At 39.8% G+C, this 11,630-nt stretch overlaps 1 pseudogene; it reads left to right on the top strand.

Moving 5' to 3' along the window:
- The first annotated feature begins 7,823 nt into the window (after positions 1-7,823).
- Positions 7,824-8,771, top strand: LOC148716433 (octopamine receptor beta-2R-like; annotated as a pseudogene).
- Positions 8,772-11,630: the final 2,859 nt, after the last annotated feature.

The following is an 11,630-nucleotide window of genomic DNA, read 5'->3' as shown; positions in this document are numbered from 1 at the left end:
CTCAAAGTGACTGCCGTTTTACATTGAAGGAACAGCTTTTTTCACTTACGACTTAATAATTTTACACTTGTTATAAGTACTGAAAGTAGACATTGCATGCCTATCATGTTCGCTCTTCTGTTAGTAGAACAGGGCAAGTCAATAAGTCATGTCGATCTACAGTACTTAGTCGCTACTAGATAAATAGGGTTTATTACCACGAGGGACGCTTTTATATATTTTATGAAACCGCAGTACACATATATGATTTTTATTTATTCAAATTCATTAACGGGTTTAATACGAACTAACATAATGACCTGCTCCCAGTTGGCTTGTTAGCTCAGTTTGTTGAGCACTGCACCGGTATCGCAGAGGTAATAGGTTCAAATCCCGTACGGGCCTAAAATTTTTTCAGGCCTTATTTCCACCTACTAGATAAGTAGGGTTTATTACTGCGAGGAACGCTTTCGTACATTTTACGAAAGCGCGGTACACATATATTATTTTCATATATTTACTGAGTCGTCGCCATCATTACGCATTCCAGTCTCTTAGTCAAAAATTGTCTTCAGTTTTTAAATGTCATCCTTTCGCGGGATTTCGCAATATTCGCGGGTTTCATAATTTGCCCGCAGACCAAAATTAGTGTTTATTCTTACCCTCGACGAATGCCATCGATATAGCGTCACCCCTCCTGGCAAAGGTGACGTGACGCTGTAGGAGTGCTATAGCTCATTACAGAAACGTGAGAGGACTGGGAAGAGTGTGGTCGTTTTCCGTTCGTTTGAAAAACTAAGATATTCAAATGAAAGAAGATCGACTAAACATGAGAGTAGAGAAAGAATAGAAAGAAGAATAGAAGTATTTAGAGGAGGAAAATGGCAAAATGACAACTTTTCAAATATCACCTAAAACAGAGAGTTTGTATGGATTGGGCAGACAGGGCAAACAAAAAAGGGTTTATATGGAATTTTTGCAACTTTTGCAAGGCTTCAATTTGGACACTTTTCCGCTGAAAACTCTCAAACTTGGCTGGGTAGCTTTTCATTCAGGAACATTTCAGTTGAAATGTTTAGATTTTCAATGTAATCAATATAAGAAATTCGTCCCAGTCCTCTCACGTTTCTGCAATGGCCTATATCGAAAGCGTTCGTCGATAGGCCTTAACACATTTTTCCGGCAGAATTTCGAGCATAATAGGGCCTCAGGAGCAGAATACATGATTGGGGCATAATCCGAGCAGAATAGGCCATTTTTGGCCATTTTGCATATACTGGGGCCTGGGAGCGAGTACGAGAGGGAGCTGGGCACGAGCATCCGAGCAAAACAAGATGGAGGAACCAAACCCGCAACCGGTAGAGACATCCCTAATGATGTATTGATCTACTTACCTAATCTAGTGTTCAAGTTAGTAATGTTAGCAGCTGTGACAGTGGATGGACAAAGACATTTCTGATATGGTTCATGGTTGTCCCAGACTCTTTTTACAAGTTATTACCCATGTTAGTTTTAAGGATTAAATAATAAATGCGCATATGTTGGGTTAGCCTCACCCTGGAAGGGCGATATAATGTCTTATTCATCATGTTGGAGTATTTTGAACCCAGGAATATCGACTTTTACAGAAGCATAATTCGAGCATAATAGTACTCTTGGAGCATAATCTCGAGCAGAATAGCCTTTTTAACCTGACGCTAAAACGGGCTGGCTTTCTCTATCATGGCCTTGCATCGAGCCGGTGCACTTTAAACAGAAGGATGGGTATAACTGCAGAATTCTCATTTGTCTCGTAAGTAGCTAACTCGCTATGCACCCACACGCGACATTCAGTTTTAAGTTTATTCTCATTAAATCACGAGGTGTTAAGGTACGAAATATTTACTCTCACAAGGTAACTAGCATTACCGTTCGACAGGCTAGTCCCTGGAAGAAGTGTATTCGATAAAATATACCTTAACAACCAATTATTTTTAAGTTCTTTCCATGGCTCAGTCTATTTTCAATCGTCTGGGGGAGGGTAAGAAAGTTACCACAATGTTGCGTCGTTGGTCGTCTTTAGGACTGGGAACACCGGAAGTGAAGATTGCGTCGGTCCCAGTTCCCGCTTTCGCAGGCAACAAACTTAGATTCAGCTTCCTGAGAGGCCAGAACCCGCTCAAATTGCAAGAGATCGGAGCCTGAAGAAAATCAACAGCAAATACAAGACCAGGGGGACATCTGACGTGAAAAAAGTGCCATTACATGCTCGCATCAATCAGTTTGCAGCTCATTATCTAAGCGTCAGACGCAACACGATATTTTGCAGTGCTTGCAGAGAAGCTGTTTCACAAAAAAAGCATTTTGGCATCCCTTTGTGCCTCCAAAAAACACGCCAGTGAGAAAGAAAAGATCAAGAAGTCGAAGTTGAGAGAACAAACCATTACCGAAGCACTCAGTCGAGAGAGGCCGAGTCATCAAAACATCAAGTGTGTAACTCAAGATAAAGAAAATATGATATTTTATTAACCATAAATGCATAATTTTGGTTTTTGGACTGGTTTTGTATGTTTTATTTTAAAGCATACATTAAGAACAAGAAGCATGACTTTCAAAAAACGTATATAACTTTGAGCATAATAAATAAATCAGTGAAATGTTCGAAACGTTGAGAGGGAGATGAGTGTCGGAGCCAGGCATGACAATGATGACCGATATTGTAAATTTCTGTGCTGACTTTAAATTTTCCAACTCACAACTCAACATAAGGCGTTCTCTCTCACACATTGATCGCTTTATTATCAAGGCTACAAACGTAGCTTCACGGTCGGTCGGTAAGATTCAGAAGCCTGTAGCAGCGTAAAAATCTGTTGTCGATGGTTTTGTGTAGGGCTGACCTCACAAGACCGATCGTTCTTTCAAACTATCCTACCCACCATGGCGCACAGCTGAGGTTGAACTGCCACTGGATCTGACCGGTGGAGTGGTAGGTCTGTAGTCGTTGGTCTTTCATTACAGTTTTCATCCACTTGGCAGTAACGACAAAGGTTCGACCATTATCCGAATAGATTCGATCAGGTCTCCCTCACACGCGCGATAAATTTCCTCAGGCTCATCAAGCACTTTGCTGTTTCTAGGTTCGGTGCGATCCGGAAGGACTCTTTGTGTGTGGCTGCAGGTACAAAGGACATATGCCTTCCCTCTTAGATATCGTATAGGTCCAGCATAGACTATTTCGATCAATTGATACGGACTAGTCCCTTGAGTCCGGGTAGTCGGCAAATTTCCAGGGGTAGAAGCTGCGTTCGCAATTGTTTGAAATCGTTTACATCCATGACAGGCCCTTCGCACTTTCCTCACCAGCTGCCTCAATTTTGGGAGCCAATACCAACTACGCGCCTTACCCATAACATAGTTAGTTAGTCCCCTCTACTAACTATGGCCATAATTAGCCTCACTCTTCCATGTTGTGTTTTCCGGTATCCTCCCTCCGCTAATCGAAAACTCGCAGACTCAGATTGCTTGTGGGTACCAGGTATATTGGTTACTGTAGTGTATTGAGAACACAGTGAAAGTACTTGTACTAGTGTTAGTGATATTACTGTAAGATTACTGAGTGATGTGGAAGTACTGTTACAAAGTAAGACTATTCTACCAGCTTATAAGATACTTGATCAACGAATAAAGATAGAATATAGTAGTAAGCAATTGAGGAGTGTGTGTCTCCACTAAATGAATACACAACAGTTACTCTCTTTGTACTCGGCCTCGGCACTCTACAAAACCATCTTTATTGGACTGTAAATTCAGCGCCACACGATCTCGCTCGGTGTCACTGCCCTTTTGAACCTGCCTATCAGTAAAGCAGGCTCTGGCGACTCGTCTCTTTGGTGTGTGAATCTCCTCATCCACGCACAAAAATGTACATGGCTTTGCGTAACTGGAATTTGTGCAGTATTTCTTCTACTTCGTTTCTCTCATCAACTGCAGCAGCTAGCACCTTTTGCGTGAGTTTTGTTTCGGCTTGGTTTTCTTCCGTAAGATGGTTCAGTACGTCAGCCTGCAAATGTGCGAGGATCGTGAGCCACTCGGAGCAATGCCACCTGCAGTTATCTGCCTGCCAACTATATTAAACTACTAGCCACCGACAATTATCTCCACGCCACCTACAATTACCTACTTGTCACCTGCAGTTATTTACCTGCCATCTATAGTTAGTAGATGGCAGGTATTGTCTCTTTTAAAATCTAAAAATTCAGTCGCCCAATGAAACTGTTCTTAGTCTGAACAAATATTTTATTGATCAAGTTTGTTGAGCTGGTTTGTAAAACAGTCGCAAAAACTGTCTCTCGTTTCCCCGCAAATTATCTTTGAATTGGACTGGTAGTTTTAATTGAGGAAAGCTGTCTCAAAAAAGTGCGATTTATGAATAAATCGCACCGGTGAGAGCCAATCAGATGTGGAGATAGACACTATGAGAGTGAAGTGTCTTCCATAAGCACACAATAGAAACACCCAGAAGGCCTAGAGTTCGACCTCCCGATAAGGTGTCCAACAGGCTAGCCAACAGCCTCTCCCGCCTGTCGACATAAGATGCAAAGCTGTTCAGTGTCTTAAGCGCAGCAACTTCTCATCCAGTCGACCTAAGTAAACCCTTTCCCAAAAACGTACCCTTTTTAGATGACTGATCTGCAATGAGATCTTCCAATTCTATCCAAAAGATCTTTTGATCCTGCGTAAAACATAACAAGAAGAAGGGAAGATTGAAAGAAATAGCCGTGACATTCCTTGGGAGAATTTTTGGTCAAAAAATTGATGCATAAAATGATTTTAAGCAAAAGTTTAAAATAAAAAAAATAAAAAACTCTCACCTACCACATCTTGCCTTGACTCATTTTCCCTTGATGTTTACTTTAGTCTTTGTGGGTCAAAATTTTTGCTTCACTTTTTTCTTGAGGAACCCTCTGAAAACCATATTTGAGCGACAGAAGGCCTCTTCGTAAAATAGTTGATTTCTGCTACATGATTAATCATGTCTTCAAAAAATCCTAAAATGAGAACGTATTGGAGTGTTGAAGAATGACGCTGTCAATATTGAGCTCGTCAGATCGGAGGACATTAAAAGATCAGGGAAAACTATCTGAACAGTTGTACTGATCTCGTCACCCCAGTTCCGAAAAACGAACTTGATTTAGGGTTCATGGAGTCTTTTTTTTATCAAAAGCCACTCAGAACAAAGTGTTCCTAAAGTTTGCCCATGCAAGATGAGGATTGTCTTTGCGCCGTAAGTATGGGTTCCTATAGAAAATAACGTGCCCAAATGTACTAAAAGAATTGAAAACTCACAAGGGTGTAGGCAAGGGATAAAGGTATTAGCCTTTATTTTCATTAGCTGTTGCATCATTGCTTTAAGGATCAGATATTGCCCCCAGACATTTTGAAAAACTCACTGAAATGTCGCATTCATCCAGATGAAAGTATACCTTTTAGTTCCTTATCAATTCTTCTACTATCCCCCAAAGTTACAAAACTCAGTGTCCTACAGAAATGTCCGTTCCCGCGAACCGGAGTTTTTTTGCAAAAAACTAAGTGACTCGAATCCGCAGAATAAACGGGCTCCCACAAAACTGTCAAGCTAGAATGCCAACGCTAATTAGACAAGGCGTAAATTTCAAGAAACTACTCCTTCTTCCCACAGCCAGTTCTCTTTTTGTTCCGTCAAAAGTCTGTTCCCTCAGCATGGGTTTGCCAAATTCTGATGGAAGTTTTTAGCTGATCCCAGACTTCCTGGGTTTGCCCAGCACACACTAGAACTTCTCCAATTTATTCTGTGACGCATGTGAGACCATATCTGATGTACAGGAAACAAATTATGCAAGACAAGTTCAACCTACAACGATATGTTATGCAAGACGTAATACGACATCCTTTCACATTTATTTAACAATAATGTCAGCAAATAACAAAATTTTTAGAGCCTAATGCAACGCTCAAAAAATTAACATTGTGTCACAAAATCTCGTCAATAGATGACTCAGCTTGAGAAAGTACTAAGACATCACCGCCTTACCAAGACAGTCCCTTGAAACAGTGACACAGCGTAGCAGAATTTGGGATAGTTTCATGAATCCAGGTAACAGTAATTCCTAGGTCGCGTTACCTTCTATTCGCATTGAGAGAGAAGACAATGAGAACTTAGCTTTCTTTTCCGTGCTTTTTTCGTTATGGAAATACAGATTGTTTTTCCTCCATTCCAGATCCGGAAACTAATTTTTCACATTTTAACATTTACGAACCGGATTCCGGATTAAGTTCCACCTTAATACAGAAACTGAGACCACTCCACTTTAGAATTTGGGCTACCACCTTAATATGACATAGACATTATGAGAGTGTCTTCCATAAGAATACAATAACATCACGTCACCGCTTCATTTTAGAACATTGCAAGTACTTAAATATGTAACGTAAAGTTATTTAGTGCGTTTCATTGCAGAGCTGTTGACAACTAAAAGACCATAGAGTAAATATCAAACATCTCTGTTGTGTTACCAAGCCCAACAGGGATAAGAATACACCAAAATGGAACTGGTTCGAAGGATGTGGAAAATTCACATGGATTGCAAATTCACCAAATAATTTCGCATGGTACCATATGTGCATGGTACCTGAAAGAGACCCGTCTTAAAATGTCCCCAGGTTTGCAGCTCACCCCTCCAGTTAAACACGGCGAAGCCTGGACTTACAACCAGGAAGGTACCTATTTTTGAGCTGACTTTGTCCTGTTTCAATCAAAAAAGGAAAAAATTTAGAGTCACAAGAGACGTCGCTAAGCTGGATACATCCAAATACGCCTTGGTTTCTTTTTTTTGCAGAAAGGCGAATAACAGATACATCAAGAAATACGTCGCATTATCATGTACTCTGGCGTTGAATATAGAGGGTAAAAAGCGGACTAAGATCAACATTTAGAACCTCTCTTTCTGGACTCACATGTGACACGAACCCAAACCTTCCAATTTCATGGTTCGACGCTCACTGAGCTACTCACTAGTGAGCTGGACCATTCATTAGGTTCATACTTATGAGAAACCTATTTCCTAAATTTGGGATTTTAGCTTTATCCCATTGCACGCTCTTCTTTTGTTTGCAAGTACTTCCTGTTAAGGCTGGAACAAAATTTTCGAAATTTTCAACACTTAGTGACCATATGATAAAATATTTATTGACTGAGTAAAGGACCGGTCGGGAAATATTCGACTCTCGGTCATGACGCACGGACCTCGCTGCACTCGGTCCGTAAGCCTCAAGCAGAATGCCCACTCGGCCCTCCCACTCAGTTAATAAGTACATATTATCTTGTGTCATTTAAATAAGGCGGCCTAAAGCATTAAAGCCAATTCTTGCCTGCTTCAGAATGGTTTCTAATTATTTTCCTAAATCATAAACTGATTTATTCATGAACGATGACAGGTTTTTAGGGGTCTTACCGATGTCACAGGTTACCATACCAGCAGTGCAAGCTGCTGGTATGGTAAAAAAGTGGATCAAAGTGGGCAGTAACGAGCGGGCAAGATGGGCCCATCTTGCCTGCTCTGGTAGCCAATCAGAACACAGGATTCGCTTCATATTGCCCTTGGGTACTGCAAGCTATATAACAATGGTTGTTTGTAGCTTTTTTTTCAATATCAAGAAAAATCAATGTGTAAATTCTCATTTCAAGATGTCACGGTAGAGTATCAAAAGAGAAAAAGATGCTTTAAACCTGTAATCAACTGCACTCGTATTAACTGCAGATGAGTCCTATCACGACAGATAATTATTGGGTTATGAACTGATATAGCGCTATAGAGTAGAACCAAAAAATGAAAACCCAGTTTTGGATTCTTGGCTGGTCTCTATCAATTCTGACGATATCTGGAAATGGATTCATCATTTTCCTTGTTTGCAGTAAACGGTAGCTTCGCACCAAAACCAACACCTTTATTGTTTCACTTGCAGTGGCGGATTTCTGTGTCGGAGTGGTAGCTGTTCCTTCATCATTCATCTGCGACAAGCTAGATAAATGCATCTCAAAAAGTCCCTAGATGTACATTGCGAGAAACCTTTTGGCGTACGCATCCGTAATGAATTTGGGCAGTTTGGTCCTGCATCGCTACATGGCTGTCGTGGAACCTTTAAAATACTTGACATTTAGGAAGCAGCGTCGCATCATTCAAATGGTTTCCTTATCTTGGACTGTTCCGGTTGCTCATCAAACGATTCACGCTCTACAGAATATGGTTTTTAAACTACCATTTTTGTTTTATTTTTCGTTTATTCTGATGGTGATTATCTTTGAGTTGCTGCCATCTGTGTTATGCGTATTTTGTTTTCTATCCATTTTACATGCTGTCTGTAAGCATAATCGAGAATCTCGTTCTTTAGGAAAACAGTTACGTTTCAACCATCAAGTTTTCTTCAAAACTCGAGAGAAGTCTGCCGTTATAATGATTAGAATTGTAATAGGAATATTTCTCCTGTGCTACGGAGTTTCTGTGCCCTGTACTTTTGTTTTTTTAATCGGTGATGAAAGAAAAGGGTGTGATGACGATGAGTATAAAATCCCTATTCTGGTGTTAAACTCGGCCATCAACCCTTTGGCGTACGCCTTCTTCAAAAGAGACATAAACAAGGTGGTAAAAAGAAGCATTAGTTGTGCTAAGTAAACTTCAACCAAACAGATTTTAACATTAGGTATGGTTTTGCTGGCGGGTTGAAAACTGTATTAAATAGTCAGTTAACGGGAATCGACAACCTCTACGTGTTTAATAAAAAATATTATAGGGACAAAGTAAGGAAAACATTGAAAAGAGCGGCATTATAAGACCTTATAACTTATCTCCTAAATGAAAAATTAACTATTACATCTCAACGAATTGCGAGAGGAATTGAAAAGGGCATCTTTAACTTCACTTTCTAGAATAAAGGAAGATAAAGAACTGAGGTAAAAGAAGATAAGCTTTTTGTCATATTTTGTATCTCATACTATAAAGGAGAAAATAAATTAATAATACTTAAAGTGATTGTTTAATTAACTGACTCGATACGTATGATGCACGATCATAAGAAATATATGAACTTCATATATTTCATTGTATCTAACTGACTCGAATTAATGCTCCCATGACGAGCGCTGTATATGTGCTTACACAGTGCTATCCCATGTCTTTTTCTAAAGGCTGATTTAAAGATGTCAACCCTTTTATTGGTGATCACTTCTAAATGGAAGCTTTATTTTCAGATCTCCTCAGAATTTAAGATAAATTTGGTACTAGTCTCTTACCCAGATTTTAAACATTTCGTGCACTGTATAATCTTAGTGTAAATTTTCTGTTTATCTCGGAAGGAAAGAGTGAAGAGACGGTTTTAATCTACAAAGTTTTTCAGAGTGTACACTGATCATCAATAGCATACATTTTCCCATACTAGACTACGAAAGGTGATGGTTTGGCTCTTTGAGTAGACTTGAAATATTTTGAAAGGTTACGACTCGGAATTTCAAAGCTGCACAAAAGAAAATGCAAAATTTTGCAGATGGCGGCTATATTGTGAAAAGGTGATCATTTTACTAAAACTCTAAATGCGCATATTTAACATTCTAAAACGCGTCGAATCAATTCGGAGTGATAAACGACCATTAAATAGAAAGGGCGAAATTAAAAGTTTATGTGCTTTGAATTTAGGAATATTTAGATATGATTCAAATATTGCAGATATTGGTCAAATGTTTCTTTAAAATGCACTTACTGAACGCCTGTCCTTATTTACTAAATATTCCTTATGTCACACGAAGGCGCGCTATAAAAGGAGCCTTAGGTCCCACTGGACCATTTGTCAATCAACCGTCGTGTGATGTAGAACTCTTAGAGTCAAGTCAGCCATAGTTAGTAGAGGGGACTAACTATGGCTGACTCTACTAACTATGAGTCAGCTTGAGCTACAGCTACTCCAAAGCAGTGAACAGCGGGCGCATTCCTCAAAATTCTTTTGTTTCTTCATCACAATACAAGAATTTTTGAGATTTGCATTTCCTTTCTCCATTGGAAACTGTCTTTATTTGTGGTGGTAAATTTGAGTTCGAAGTAGGTGGTTCGCACGTTACCTCATGCCACCATGCTGGTGGAAGTAAACAATAGATATCTCATTAGCTCCTTTTGTTCGTCTACCAGCATTTAAATCTGACCCGCACACGTCAACGGTGAGTGACAAATGAGCCTAGGTCTTCCCAGGGAAGACTTCCTTATATAGCGCGCCTTCGTGTTTAAAGAGACATTTAACCAATAGGTGCCATATTCTACAGCAGGTGAAGTTAATTGTTAGTCTTTGTCGAACCATCCAGATCTATCTTTGGGTATGAAACGATGCCTTGCGTTGTGATGGACAACAAATAAGTAGTGAACGTCCACTAACCTATACACGGAAAAACGTAGCCCGCATTCACATGCTTCTTTGACGTCACATATTTCACTCCCAAAATCATGTATGTAGCTGTCGACAAAACATCATAAGGCCGAAGTTGAAGTTTCTGCACAAAACTATAGCAATGTTTGGTGAGGAAATGTTTTGTAATCTGAAAAAAATGGTTTTGGTCTCGCAAATGTGATATATTATACGACCTATCATCTAATTTCAACCAGAAAAACCATGTTTTGCAAATTTGTCAATTGCGGAAAGACTAAACTAGACGTCAACCCTTAAAAATTAATTTCCATTCAATTGGGTGGGATAATTCTAAAATTACCACCACTTATCGACGTTATAACCAGCGCCTTGTTTGGAAGCCTGGTACATCAACTCTGCCCACGCTCCTTTAAATCGTGATAATGGCGGCTTACTGCCTGACGCCTATTTACACCTTGTCAGAAAGAAGGGCAGCTAATTAGTGACCTTGTTGCACGATTAGTTCACCCCTGAAGGCAGTCGACAGGAGTGTCGAAACGTTGGGTCTATGAATTGTAATTCCCCGGTTACATTCATTAAATCCTTAAACCAGAGTAGCATCAAACAAAGACTGATTGTCCACCTGGTTGCTTTGTGAACTTTAATGTAACCAGAATGATTCAGTTAATTTTTTATGGTGTTCGGTTTAGGCGGCCAGGAGAAGAGGACAGTACATGAAAAAAAAAAACAACAGAGAAAAAAGAAAATTATCACTTGGGTGGAGAGGAATGATAAATGTAAAAGATATTCACGTTGAGAAGGTGGCTGGTATATTTTCAAGACGCAAAGAAAGAATTGAGGGTGTTGTTGGAGTGAGTAATCAAGGGGAGGTTGTAATTGATGCCAAAGAGAGAAATCTCCGGATGTGATGCGTAAGCCAGGGTAAAAGAGTATGTGGTAAAAGTTTGTAGGGGAGGTCTAAGTCTGTAAGTCGTGGGGTAAACCATCGGTGTATGAAGGTGTAGTCGTCCAGAGTTGTGGAAAGTCTACTGTATAGTAAACTCTCTGTTTTGATAATGCCGATGAAATGTGTTGTGGATAATTTGATGACAAATGTGGATACAAGGCAAGGTCAAGGAAGTGTGTTGCATGATGGTATGTAGAAAAAGAAAGTGGATTTTGGGTAGGATACGAGCTTAAAAGGTTAGTTATGATGTGGGGTTGGTTAGCTCTGTGTTAGCGACGCGGTT

Source organism: Stylophora pistillata, chromosome 14 (assembly GCF_964205215.1).
Source record: "Stylophora pistillata chromosome 14, jaStyPist1.2, whole genome shotgun sequence".
NCBI classification, from domain to species: domain Eukaryota; kingdom Metazoa; phylum Cnidaria; class Anthozoa; order Scleractinia; family Pocilloporidae; genus Stylophora; species Stylophora pistillata.
The sequence above is the reverse complement of the archived record's forward strand: the minus strand, read 5'-3'. Positions and strand labels throughout refer to the sequence as shown.